Here is a 15466-nt window from a genome sequence, read left to right on the forward strand (position 1 = left end):
CTTTTTTTTTGCTTTCATGTCTTGGCTATTTCAATATTACTGCAGTGCACATTTGCCTGCCTCTGTCTTTCCGATCCTGGTGGTCTTCGTTTATAGGCTCAAAGGTGCCCTGCCGCATCATATGGTAGCTCAATTTTTACCTTGTAAAGCAGCTCCATTCAGTTCTTGTTAGTGCTTTTACCACTTTACATCCCACCAGCAGCTAGTAGGTATGAGTTGTCTAAAACCCATTCAGCATTTATAGTTTGTAGACTTTTTGCTAATGGCCATTTGACTGGTGTGAGCTGAAACCTTTTTGGAGGTTGGAAACGCATGTGGCTAATAATTCCTTATACTGAGCTTTAACCATATCCTTTTTCTTCGTTTCCTTTTTTTGTTAAAGAGTAGGTACAACTTCCCTCCTCTCTTGACTTCTTGAAAAATTTCTCATGTGTTGAATTTTCCTGCCTATTCCCTACCCCAGGGCATTTTTTGAGGGCAGGAGTCATTTAGAGCCCTGCATTCCTTGGGACTATTAAGCAACCATTAGCAGTGGGTTTAAAGCTGCTCTTGTGCGAAACAGCCACAAGGCGGCAGCATTATTACGTTCTCAACTCTTGTTACTTGGGCAAAAGAGTCTTCCTGGAGGTAGGGTTCCGAGGTTGTAAATTAGAGTGGAATGTGCAGGGACAAGCCCCCAGAAGTTTATGTCTCCTTACTTATGTTTGTTTTTTAAATTTAGTTTCTATTTCTTATCGGAGTAAATTTGATTAGAGTGTGTTGATTGTCTGGCTGTACAGAATCTGCTCAATGATTCATACTTATGTCTGTTCACCTTTGGACCCTGTTACCATGTATGTGATTACAGAATGTATATTTTAAAGGTATTGGTGATTATATAATTCATATAATTTATCTGTTATATGTTTATATACATTTAACATACATTAGTATATGTATATTAACCCCATAGTCCTAATTTACCCATCCTCCCACCTTTCCTTTTGGCTAACCATTAGTTTACTTGATAAGTCTGTGAGTGTCTTTTTCTGTGGAAATATGTTCTTTGGTAGCAATCTTAGGATAACATGTATAAATGATATCATAGGATATTTGTCATACCCTTTTGACTTACTTAACCTTATATGATTATTTGTAGGCTCAACTGTAGTCGTGAAAACGGCATTGTTCCTTTTTTTCCCGAGGCTACTATTCCATTTGGTACGTATACCACTTCATCTTTGTCCATTCATTTGTTTATGGACCTTTTTTTTGCTTCCATGTCTTGGCTATTTCAATATTGTTGCAGTGCATATTTGCCTGCATCTGTCTTTCCGATTCTGGTGGTCTTAGGTTATAGGCCCAAAAAGTGCCCTGCCGCATCATATGGTAGCTCAATTTTTACCTTTTCAAGCACAGCTCCATTCAGTTTGCGTTAGTGCTGTTGCCACTTTACATCCCACCAGCAGCCAGAAGGTACACAGTTCTCTAAAACCCCCTCAGCATTTATCGTTTGTAGACTTTTTGCTGATGGTTATGACTGGTGTGAACTGAAACCTTTTTGAATTTGAATTTGCTTGTGGCTTATAATTCCTTATACTGAGCTTTAGGCATGTCCTTTTTTTTCTTTTCCTTTTTTTTTAAAGAGTGAGTACAACCTCCCTCCTCTTATTGACTTCTTGAAAAATTTCTCATGTGTTGAATTTTCTTGCCTATTCCCTACCCCAGGGCATTTTTTGAGGGCCTGTGTCATTTACAGCCCTGCAGTCCTTGTGACTATATAACCAACCATTGGCACTGGGTTTAAAGCTGCTGTTGTGGGAAATAGCCACAAGGCAGCAGCATTATTACGTTCTCAACACTTGTTACTAGGGCAGCAGAGTCTTCCTGGAGGTAGTGTTCCGAGGTTGTAAACTAGAGTGGAATGTGCTGGGACAAGCCCCCAGAAGTTTATATCTCCTTACTTATGTTTGTTTTTTAAATTTATTTTCTACTTCTTATCGGAGTAAATTTGATTAGAGTGTTTTGATTGTCTGGCTGTACAGAATCTGCTCAATGATTCATACATATGTCTGTTCATCTTCGGAACCTGTTACCATGTATGTGATTACAGAATGTATATTTTGAAGGGATTGGTGATTATATAATTCATATCATTTATATGTTATATGTTTATGTACATTTAACTTACATTAGTATATTCATGTTAACCCCATAGTCCTAATTTACCCATCCCCCCACCTTTCATTTTGGCTAACCATTAGTTTATTTGATAAGTCTGTGAGTGTCTTTTTCTGTGGAAATATGTTCATTGGTAGCAATCTTAGGATAACATGTATAAATGATATCATAGGACATTTGTCATACCCTTTTGACTTACTTATCGTTATATGATTATTTCTAGGCTCAACTGTAGTCCTGCAAACGGCATTGTTCATTTTTTTCCCGAGGCTACTATTCCATTCTGTCCATATACCACTTCTTCTTTTTCCCGTCATCTGTTTATGGACCTTTTTTTGCTTCCATGTCTTGGCTCTTTCAATATTGCTGCAGTGCACATTTGCCTGCCTCTGTCTTTCCGATTCTGGTGGTCTTAGGTTATAGGCCCAAAAGGTGCCCTGCCGCATCATATGGTAGCTCAATTTTTACCTTTTCAAGCACAGCTCCATTCAGTTTGCGTTAGTGCTGTTGCCACTTTACATCCCACCAGCAGCCAGAAGGTACACAGTTCTCTAAAACCCCCTCAGCATTTATCGTTTGTAGACTTTTTGCTGATGGTTATGACTGGTGTGAACTGAAACCTTTTTGAATTTGAATTTGCTTGTGGCTTATAATTCCTTATACTGAGCTTTAGGCATGTCCTTTTTTTTCTTTCCCTTTTTTTTTAAAGAGTGAGTACAACTTCCCTCCTCTTATTGACTTCTTGAAAAATTTCTCATATGTTGAATTTTCTTGCCTATTGCCTACGCCAGGGCATGTTTTGAGGGCCTGTGTCATTTAGAGCCCTGCAGTCCTTGTGACTATATAAGCAACCATTGGCACTGGGTTTAAAGCTGCTGTTGTGGGAAACAGCCACAAGGCGGCAGCATTATTACGTTCTCAACTCTTGTTACTAGGGCAACTGAGTCTTCCTGGAGGCAGTTTTCCAAGGTTGTAAATTAGAGTGGAATGTGCTGGGACAAGCCCCAGAAGTTTATGTCTCCTTACTTATGTTTGTTTTTTAAACTTAATTTATACTTCTTGTCGGAGTAAATTTGATTAGAGTGTTTTGATTGTCTGGCTGTACAGAATCTGCTCAATGATTCATACATATGTCTGTTCATCTTCGGATCCTGTTACCATGTATGTGATCACAAAATATATATTTTCAAGGTATTGGTGATTATATAATTCATATAGTTTATCTGTTATATGTTTATATACATTTAACATACATTAGTATATGTATGTTAACCCCATAGTCCTAATTTACCCATCCTCCCACCTTTCATTTTGGCTAACCATTAGTTTCTTTGGTAAGTCTGTGAGTGTGTTTTTCTGTGGAAATATGTTCATTGGTAGCAATCTTAGGATAACATGTATAAATGATATCATAGGATGTTTGTCATACCCTTTTCACTTACTTAACCTTATATGATTATTTCTAGGCTCAACTGTAGTCCTGAAAACGGCATTGTTCATTTTTTTCGCGAGGCTACTATTACATTTGGTACGTATACCACTTCGTCTTTGTCCATTCATCTGTTTATGGACCTATTTTCTGCTTCCATGTCTTGGCTATTTCAATATTGCTGCAGTGCACATTGGCCTGCCTGTGTTTTTCAGATTCTGGTGGTCTTAGGTTATAGGCCCAAAAGGTGCCATGCCGCATCATATGGTAGCTCAATTTTTACCTTTTCAAGCATCTCCATTCAGTTTGCATTAGTGTTGTTACCACGTTACATCCCAGCAGCAGCTTGAAGGTACACAGTTCTCTAAAACCCCTTCAGCATTTATCGTTTGTAGACTTTTTGCTGATGGTTATGACTGGTGTGAGCTGAAACCTTTTTGAATTTGAATTTGCATGTGGCTAATAATTCCTTATACTGAGCTTTAGGCAGGCCCTTTTTTGTTTTCCTTTTTTTTAAAGAGTGAGTACAACTTCCCTCCTCTTATTGACTTCTTGAAAAATTTCTCATGTGTTGAATTTTCTTGCCTATTCCCTACCCCAGGGCATTTCTTGAGGGCCTGTGTCACTTACAGCCCTGCAGTCCTTGTGACTATGTAGGCAACCATTGGCACTGGGTTTAAAGCTGCTGCTGTGGGAAACAGCCACATGGCGGCAGCATTATTACGTCCTCAACTCTTGTTAATGGGGCAAAAGACTCTTCCTGGAGGTAGTGTTCCAAGGTTGGAAATTAGAGTGGAATGTGCTGGGACAAGCCCCCAGAAGTTTATCTCTCCTTACTTATGTTTGTTTTTTAAATATAATTTCTATTTCTTATCGGAGTAAATCTGATTAGAGTGTTTTGATTTTCTGGCTGTACAGAATCTGCTCATTGATTCATATTTATGTTTCTTCATCTTCGGATCCTGTTACCATGTATGTGATTACAGAATATATATTTTAAAGGTATTCGTGATTATATAATTCATATACTTTATATGTTATATGTTTATATACATTTAACATACATTAGTATATGTATGTTAACCCCATAGTCCTAATTTACCCATCCTCCCACCTTTCATTTTGGCTAACCATTAGTTTATTTGATAAGTCTGTGAGTGTCTTTTTCTGTGGAAATATGTTCATTGGTAGCAATCTTAGGATAACATGGATAAATGATATCATAGGCTGTTTGTCATACCCTTTTCACTTACTTAACCTTATATGATTATTTCAAGGCTCAGCTGTAGTCCAGAAAACGGCATTGTTCATTTTTTTCCCGAGCTTACTATTCCATTCTGTCCATATACCACTTCTTCTTTTTCCATTCATATGTTTATGGACCTTTTTTTTTGCTTTCATGTCTTGGCTATTTCAATATTACTGCAGTGCACATTTGCCTGCCTCTGTCTTTCCGATCCTGGTGGTCTTCGTTTATAGGCTCAAAGGTGCCCTTCCGCATCATATGGTAGCTCAATTTTTACCTTGTAAAGCAGCTCCATTCAGTTCTTGTTAGTGCTTTTACCACTTTACATCCCACTAGCAGCTAGTAGGTATGAGTTGTCTAAAACCCATTCAGCATTTATAGTTTGTAGACTTTTTGCTAATGGCCATTTGACTGGTGTGAGCTGAAACCTTTTTGGAGGTTGGAAACGCATGTGGCTAATAATTCCTTATACTGAGCTTTAACCATATCCTTTTTCTTCGTTTCCTTTTTTTGTTAAAGAGTAGGTACAACTTCCCTCCTCTCTTGACTTCTTGAAAAATTTCTCATGTGTTGAATTTTCCTGCCTATTCCCTACCCCAGGGCATTTTTTGAGGGCAGGTGTCATTTAGAGCCCTGCATTCCTTGGGACTATTAAGCAACCATTAGCAGTGGGTTTAAAGCTGCTCTTGTGCGAAACAGCCACAAGGCGGCAGCATTATTACGTTCTCAACTCTTGTTACTTGGGCAAAAGAGTCTTCCTGGACGTAGGGATCCGAGGTTGTAAATTAGAGTGGAATGTGCAGGGACAAGCCCCCAGAAGTTTATGTCTCCTTACTTATGTTTGTTTTTTAAATTTAGTTTCTATTTCTTATCGGAGTAAATTTGATTAGAGTGTGTTGATTGTCTGGCTGTACAGAATCTGCTCAATGATTCATACTTATGTCTGTTCACCTTTGGACCCTGTTACCATGTATGTGATTACAGAATGTATATTTTAAAGGTATTGGTGATTATATAATTCATATAATTTATCTGTTATATGTTTATATACATTTAACATACATTAGTATGTGTATATTAACCCCATAGTCCTAATTTACCCATCCTCCCACCTTTCCTTTTGGCTAACCATTAGTTTACTTGATAAGTCTGTGAGTGTCTTTTTCTGTGGAAATATGTTCTTTGGTAGCAATCTTAGGATAACATGTATAAATGATATCATAGGATATTTGTCATACCCTTTTGACTTACTTAACCTTATATGATTATTTGTAGGCTCAACTGTAGTCGTGAAAACGGCATTGTTCCTTTTTTTCCCGAGGCTACTATTCCATTTGGTACGTATACCACTTCATCTTTGTCCATTCATTTGTTTATGGACCTTTTTTTTGCTTCCATGTCTTGGCTATTTCAATATTGTTGCAGTGCATATTTGCCTGCATCTGTCTGTCCGATTTTGGTGGTTTTATATTATAGGCCCAAAAGGTGCCCTGCCGCATCATATGTTAACTCAATTTTTACCTTTTCAAGCAGCTCCATTCAGTTTTCGTTAGTGCTCTTACCACTTTACATCCCACCGGCACCAAGAAGGTACACAGTTCTCTAAAACCCCTTCAGCATTTATAGCTTGTAGACTTTTTGCTGCTGGTCATGACTGGTGTGAGCTGAAACCTTATTGAATTTGAATTTGCATATGGCTAATAATTTCCTTTACTGAGCTTTAGGCATGCCCTTTTTTTCTTTTCCTTTTTTTTTAAAGAGTGAGTACAACCTCCCTCCTCTTATTGACTTCTTGAAAAATTTCTCATGTGTTGAATTTTCTTGCCTATTCCCTACCCCAGGGCATTTTTTGAGGGCCTGTGTCATTTACAGCCCTGCAGTCCTTGTGAGTCTATAAGCAACCATTGGCACTGGGTTTAAAGCTGCTGTTGTGGGAAATAGCCACAAGGCAGCAGCATTATTACGTTCTCAACACTTGTTACTAGGGCAGCAGAGTCTTCCTGGAGGTAGTGTTCCGAGGTTGTAAACTAGAGTGGAATGTGCTGGGACAAGCCCCCAGAAGTTTATATCTCCTTACTTATGTTTGTTTTTTAAATTTATTTTCTACTTCTTATCGGAGTAAATTTGATTAGAGTGTTTTGATTGTCTGGCTGTACAGAATCTGCTCAATGATTCATACATATGTCTGTTCATCTTCGGAACCTGTTACCATGTATGTGATTACAGAATGTATATTTTGAAGGGATTGGTGATTATATAATTCATATCATTTATATGTTATATGTTTATGTACATTTAACTTACATTAGTATATTCATGTTAACCCCATAGTCCTAATTTACCCATCCCCCCACCTTTCATTTTGGCTAACCATTAGTTTATTTGATAAGTCTGTGAGTGTCTTTTTCTGTGGAAATATGTTCATTGGTAGCAATCTTAGGATAACATGTATAAATGATATCATAGGACATTTGTCATACCCTTTTGACTTACTTATCGTTATATGATTATTTCTAGGCTCAACTGTAGTCCTGCAAACGGCATTGTTCATTTTTTTCCCGAGGCTACTATTCCATTCTGTCCATATACCACTTCTTCTTTTTCCCGTCATCTGTTTATGGACCTTTTTTTGCTTCCATGTCTTGGCTCTTTCAATATTGCTGCAGTGCACATTTGCCTGCCTCTGTCTTTCCGATTCTGGTGGTCTTAGGTTATAGGCCCAAAAGGTGCCCTGCCGCATCATATGGTAGCTCAATTTTTACCTTTTCAAGCACAGCTCCATTCAGTTTGCGTTAGTGCTGTTGCCACTTTACATCCCACCAGCAGCCAGAAGGTACACAGTTCTCTAAAACCCCCTCAGCATTTATCGTTTGTAGACTTTTTGCTGATGGTTATGACTGGTGTGAACTGAAACCTTTTTGAATTTGAATTTGCTTGTGGCTTATAATTCCTTATACTGAGCTTTAGGCATGTCCTTTTTTTTCTTTCCCTTTTTTTTTAAAGAGTGAGTACAACTTCCCTCCTCTTATTGACTTCTTGAAAAATTTCTCATAGGTTGAATTTTCTTGCCTATTGCCTACGCCAGGGCATGTTTTGAGGGCCTGTGTCATTTAGAGCCCTGCAGTCCTTGTGACTATATAAGCAACCATTGGCACTGGGTTTAAAGCTGCTGTTGTGGGAAACAGCCACAAGGCGGCAGCATTATTACGTTCTCAACTCTTGTTACTAGGGCAACTGAGTCTTCCTGGAGGCAGTTTTCCAAGGTTGTAAATTAGAGTGGAATGTGCTGGGACAAGCCCCAGAAGTTTATGTCTCCTTACTTATGTTTGTTTTTTAAACTTAATTTATACTTCTTGTCGGAGTAAATTTGATTAGAGTGTTTTGATTGTCTGGCTGTACAGAATCTGCTCAATGATTCATACATATGTCTGTTCATCTTCGGATCCTGTTACCATGTATGTGATCACAAAATATATATTTTCAAGGTATTGGTGATTATATAATTCATATAGTTTATCTGTTATATGTTTATATACATTTAACATACATTAGTATATGTATGTTAACCCCATAGTCCTAATTTACCCATCCTCCCACCTTTCATTTTGGCTAACCATTAGTTTCTTTGGTAAGTCTGTGAGTGTGTTTTTCTGTGGAAATATGTTCATTGGTAGCAATCTTAGGATAACATGTATAAATGATATCATAGGATGTTTGTCATACCCTTTTCACTTACTTAACCTTATATGATTATTTCTAGGCTCAACTGTAGTCCTGAAAACGGCATTGTTCATTTTTTTCGCGAGGCTACTATTACATTTGGTACGTATACCACTTCGTCTTTGTCCATTCATCTGTTTATGGACCTATTTTCTGCTTCCATGTCTTGGCTATTTCAATATTGCTGCAGTGCACATTGGCCTGCCTGTGTTTTTCAGATTCTGGTGGTCTTAGGTTATAGGCCCAAAAGGTGCCATGCCGCATCATATGGTAGCTCAATTTTTACCTTTTCAAGCATCTCCATTCAGTTTGCATTAGTGTTGTTACCACGTTACATCCCAGCAGCAGCTTGAAGGTACACAGTTCTCTAAAACCCCTTCAGCATTTATCGTTTGTAGACTTTTTGCTGATGGTTATGACTGGTGTGAGCTGAAACCTTTTTGAATTTGAATTTGCATGTGGCTAATAATTCCTTATACTGAGCTTTAGGCATGTCCTTTTTTTGTTTTCCTTTTTTTTAAAGAGTGAGTACAACTTCCCTCCTCTTATTGACTTCTTGAAAAATTTCTCATGTGTTGAATTTTCTTGCCTATTCCCTACCCCAGGGCATTTCTTGAGGGCCTGTGTCATTTACAGCCCTGCAGTCCTTGTAACTATGTAGGCAACCATTGGCACTGGGTTTAAAGCTGCTGCTGTGGGAAACAGCCACATGGCGGCAGCATTATTACGTCCTCAACTCTTGTTAATGGGGCAAAAGACTCTTCCTGGAGGTAGTGTTCCAAGGTTGGAAATTAGAGTGGAATGTGCTGGGACAAGCCCCCAGAAGTTTATCTCTCCTTACTTACGTTTGTTTTTTAAATATAATTTCTATTTCTTATCGGAGTAAATCTGATTAGAGTGTTTTGATTTTCTGGCTGTACAGAATCTGCTCATTGATTCATATTTATGTTTCTTCATCTTCGGATCCTGTTACCATGTATGTGATTACAGAATATATATTTTAAAGGTATTCGTGATTATATAATTCATATACTTTATATGTTATATGTTTATATACATTTAACATACATTAGTATATGTATGTTAACCCCATAGTCCTAATTTACCCATCCTCCCACCTTTCATTTTGGCTAACCATTAGTTTATTTGATAAGTCTGTGAGTGTCTTTTTCTGTGGAAATATGTTCATTGGTAGCAATCTTAGGATAACATGGATAAATGATATCATAGGCTGTTTGTCATACCCTTTTCACTTACTTAACCTTATATGATTATTTCAAGGCTCAGCTGTAGTCCAGAAAACGGCATTGTTCATTTTTTTCCCGAGCTTACTATTCCATTCTGTCCATATACCACTTCTTCTTTTTCCATTCATATGTTTATGGACCTTTTTTTTTGCTTTCATGTCTTGGCTATTTCAATATTACTGCAGTGCACATTTGCCTGCCTCTGTCTTTCCGATCCTGGTGGTCTTCGTTTATAGGCTCAAAGGTGCCCTGCCGCATCATATGGTAGCTCAATTTTTACCTTGTAAAGCAGCTCCATTCAGTTCTTGTTAGTGCTTTTACCACTTTACATCCCACCAGCAGCTAGTAGGTATGAGTTGTCTAAAACCCATTCAGCATTTATAGTTTGTAGACTTTTTGCTAATGGCCATTTGACTGGTGTGAGCTGAAACCTTTTTGGAGGTTGGAAACGCATGTGGCTAATAATTCCTTATACTGAGCTTTAACCATATCCTTTTTCTTCGTTTCCTTTTTTTGTTAAAGAGTAGGTACAACTTCCCTCCTCTCTTGACTTCTTGAAAAATTTCTCATGTGTTGAATTTTCCTGCCTATTCCCTACCCCAGGGCATTTTTTGAGGGCAGGTGTCATTTAGAGCCCTGCATTCCTTGGGACTATTAAGCAACCATTAGCCGTGGGTTTAAAGCTGCTCTTGTGCGAAACAGCCACAAGGCGGCAGCATTATTACGTTCTCAACTCTTGTTACTTGGGCAAAAGAGTCTTCCTGGAGGTAGGGTTCCGAGGTTGTAAATTAGAGTGGAATGTGCAGGGACAAGCCCCCAGAAGTTTATGTCTCCTTACTTATGTTTGTTTTTTAAATTTAGTTTCTATTTCTTATCGGAGTAAATTTGATTAGAGTGTGTTGATTGTCTGGCTGTACAGAATCTGCTCAATGATTCATACTTATGTCTGTTCACCTTTGGACCCTGTTACCATGTATGTGATTACAGAATGTATATTTTAAAGGTATTGGTGATTATATAATTCATATAATTTATCTGTTATATGTTTATATACATTTAACATACATTAGTATATGTATATTAACCCCATAGTCCTAATTTACCCATCCTCCCACCTTTCCTTTTGGCTAACCATTAGTTTACTTGATAAGTCTGTGAGTGTCTTTTTCTGTGGAAATATGTTCTTTGGTAGCAATCTTAGGATAACATGTATAAATGATATCATAGGATATTTGTCATACCCTTTTGACTTACTTAACCTTATATGATTATTTGTAGGCTCAACTGTAGTCGTGAAAACGGCATTGTTCCTTTTTTTCCCGAGGCTACTATTCCATTTGGTACGTATACCACTTCATCTTTGTCCATTCATTTGTTTATGGACCTTTTTTTTGCTTCCATGTCTTGGCTATTTCAATATTGTTGCAGTGCATATTTGCCTGCATCTGTCTTTCCGATTTTGGTGGTTTTATATTATAGGCCCAAAAGGTGCCCTGCCGCATCATATGTTAACTCAATTTTTACCTTTTCAAGCAGCTCCATTCAGTTTTCGTTAGTGCTCTTACCACTTTACATCCCACCGGCACCAAGAAGGTACACAGTTCTCTAAAACCCCTTCAGCATTTATAGTTTGTAGACTTTTTGCTGCTGGTCATGACTGGTGTGAGCTGAAACCTTATTGAATTTGAATTTGCATATGGCTAATAATTTCCTTTACTGAGCTTTAGGCATGCCCTTTTTTTCTTTTCCTTTTTTTTTAAAGAGTGAGTACAACCTCCCTCCTCTTATTGACTTCTTGAAAAATTTCTCATGTGTTGAATTTTCTTGCCTATTCCCTACCCCAGGGCATTTTTTGAGGGCCTGTGTCATTTACAGCCCTGCAGTCCTTGTGAGTCTATAAGCAACCATTGGCACTGGGTTTAAAGCTGCTGTTGTGGGAAATAGCCACAAGGCAGCAGCATTATTACGTTCTCAACACTTGTTACTAGGGCAGCAGAGTCTTCCTGGAGGTAGTGTTCCGAGGTTGTAAACTAGAGTGGAATGTGCTGGGACAAGCCCCCAGAAGTTTATATCTCCTTACTTATGTTTGTTTTTTAAATTTATTTTCTACTTCTTATCGGAGTAAATTTGATTAGAGTGTTTTGATTGTCTGGCTGTACAGAATCTGCTCAATGATTCATACATATGTCTGTTCATCTTCGGAACCTGTTACCATGTATGTGATTACAGAATGTATATTTTGAAGGGATTGGTGATTATATAATTCATATCATTTATATGTTATATGTTTATGTACATTTAACTTACATTAGTATATTCATGTTAACCCCATAGTCCTAATTTACCCATCCCCCCACCTTTCATTTTGGCTAACCATTAGTTTATTTGATAAGTCTGTGAGTGTCTTTTTCTGTGGAAATATGTTCATTGGTAGCAATCTTAGGATAACATGTATAAATGATATCATAGGACATTTGTCATACCCTTTTGACTTACTTATCGTTATATGATTATTTCTAGGCTCAACTGTAGTCCTGCAAACGGCATTGTTCATTTTTTTCCCGAGGCTACTATTCCATTCTGTCCATATACCACTTCTTCTTTTTCCCGTCATCTGTTTATGGACCTTTTTTTGCTTCCATGTCTTGGCTCTTTCAATATTGCTGCAGTGCACATTTGCCTGCCTCTGTCTTTCCGATTCTGGTGGTCTTAGGTTATAGGCCCAAAAGGTGCCCTGCCGCATCATATGGTAGCTCAATTTTTACCTTTTCAAGCACAGCTCCATTCAGTTTGCGTTAGTGCTGTTGCCACTTTACATCCCACCAGCAGCCAGAAGGTACACAGTTCTCTAAAACCCCCTCAGCATTTATCGTTTGTAGACTTTTTGCTGATGGTTATGACTGGTGTGAACTGAAACCTTTTTGAATTTGAATTTGCTTGTGGCTTATAATTCCTTATACTGAGCTTTAGGCATGTCCTTTTTTTTCTTTCCCTTTTTTTTTAAAGAGTGAGTACAACTTCCCTCCTCTTATTGACTTCTTGAAAAATTTCTCATAGGTTGAATTTTCTTGCCTATTGCCTACGCCAGGGCATGTTTTGAGGGCCTGTGTCATTTAGAGCCCTGCAGTCCTTGTGACTATATAAGCAACCATTGGCACTGGGTTTAAAGCTGCTGTTGTGGGAAACAGCCACAAGGCGGCAGCATTATTACGTTCTCAACTCTTGTTACTAGGGCAACTGAGTCTTCCTGGAGGCAGTTTTCCAAGGTTGTAAATTAGAGTGGAATGTGCTGGGACAAGCCCCAGAAGTTTATGTCTCCTTACTTATGTTTGTTTTTTAAACTTAATTTATACTTCTTGTCGGAGTAAATTTGATTAGAGTGTTTTGATTGTCTGGCTGTACAGAATCTGCTCAATGATTCATACATATGTCTGTTCATCTTCGGATCCTGTTACCATGTATGTGATCACAAAATATATATTTTCAAGGTATTGGTGATTATATAATTCATATAGTTTATCTGTTATATGTTTATATACATTTAACATACATTAGTATATGTATGTTAACCCCATAGTCCTAATTTACCCATCCTCCCACCTTTCATTTTGGCTAACCATTAGTTTCTTTGGTAAGTCTGTGAGTGTGTTTTTCTGTGGAAATATGTTCATTGGTAGCAATCTTAGGATAACATGTATAAATGATATCATAGGATGTTTGTCATACCCTTTTCACTTACTTAACCTTATATGATTATTTCTAGGCTCAACTGTAGTCCTGAAAACGGCATTGTTCATTTTTTTCGCGAGGCTACTATTACATTTGGTACGTATACCACTTCGTCTTTGTCCATTCATCTGTTTATGGACCTATTTTCTGCTTCCATGTCTTGGCTATTTCAATATTGCTGCAGTGCACATTGGCCTGCCTGTGTTTTTCAGATTCTGGTGGTCTTAGGTTATAGGCCCAAAAGGTGCCATGCCGCATCATATGGTAGCTCAATTTTTACCTTTTCAAGCATCTCCATTCAGTTTGCATTAGTGTTGTTACCACGTTACATCCCAGCAGCAGCTTGAAGGTACACAGTTCTCTAAAACCCCTTCAGCATTTATCGTTTGTAGACTTTTTGCTGATGGTTATGACTGGTGTGAGCTGAAACCTTTTTGAATTTGAATTTGCATGTGGCTAATAATTCCTTATACTGAGCTTTAGGCATGTCCTTTTTTTGTTTTCCTTTTTTTTAAAGAGTGAGTACAACTTCCCTCCTCTTATTGACTTCTTGAAAAATTTCTCATGTGTTGAATTTTCTTGCCTATTCCCTACCCCAGGGCATTTCTTGAGGGCCTGTGTCATTTACAGCCCTGCAGTCCTTGTGACTATGTAGGCAACCATTGGCACTGGGTTTAAAGCTGCTGCTGTGGGAAACAGCCACATGGCGGCAGCATTATTACGTCCTCAACTCTTGTTAATGGGGCAAAAGACTCTTCCTGGAGGTAGTGTTCCAAGGTTGGAAATTAGAGTGGAATGTGCTGGGACAAGCCCCCAGAAGTTTATCTCTCCTTACTTACGTTTGTTTTTTAAATTTAATTTCTATTTCTTATCGGAGTAAATCTGATTAGAGTGTTTTGATTTTCTGGCTGTACAGAATCTGCTCATTGATTCATATTTATGTTTCTTCATCTTCGGATCCTGTTACCATGTATGTGATTACAGAATATATATTTTAAAGGTATTCGTGATTATATAATTCATATACTTTATATGTTATATGTTTATATACATTTAACATACATTAGTATATGTATGTTAACCCCATAGTCCTAATTTACCCATCCTCCCACCTTTCATTTTGGCTAACCATTAGTTTATTTGATAAGTCTGTGAGTGTCTTTTTCTGTGGAAATATGTTCATTGGTAGCAATCTTAGGATAACATGGATAAATGATATCATAGGCTGTTTGTCATACCCTTTTCACTTACTTAACCTTATATGATTATTTCAAGGCTCAGCTGTAGTCCAGAAAACGGCATTGTTCATTTTTTTCCCGAGCTTACTATTCCATTCTGTCCATATACCACTTCTTCTTTTTCCATTCATATGTTTATGGACCTTTTTTTTTGCTTTCATGTCTTGGCTATTTCAATATTACTGCAGTGCACATTTGCCTGCCTCTGTCTTTCCGATCCTGGTGGTCTTCGTTTATAGGCTCAAAGGTGCCCTGCCGCATCATATGGTAGCTCAATTTTTACCTTGTAAAGCAGCTCCATTCAGTTCTTGTTAGTGCTTTTACCACTTTACATCCCACCAGCAGCTAGTAGGTATGAGTTGTCTAAAACCCATTCAGCATTTATAGTTTGTAGACTTTTTGCTAATGGCCATTTGACTGGTGTGAGCTGAAACCTTTTTGGAGGTTGGAAACGCATGTGGCTAATAATTCCTTATACTGAGCTTTAACCATATCCTTTTTCTTCGTTTCCTTTTTTTGTTAAAGAGTAGGTACAACTTCCCTCCTCTCTTGACTTCTTGAAAAATTTCTCATGTGTTGAATTTTCCTGCCTATTCCCTACCCCAGGGCATTTTTTGAGGGCAGGTGTCATTTAGAGCCCTGCATTCCTTGGGACTATTAAGCAACCATTAGCAGTGGGTTTAAAGCTGCTCTTGTG

The sequence above is a fragment of the Balaenoptera physalus genome, assembly GCF_965194825.1.
Source record: "Balaenoptera physalus genome assembly, contig: SUPER_1_unloc_17, whole genome shotgun sequence".
Taxonomy (NCBI): domain Eukaryota; kingdom Metazoa; phylum Chordata; class Mammalia; order Artiodactyla; family Balaenopteridae; genus Balaenoptera; species Balaenoptera physalus.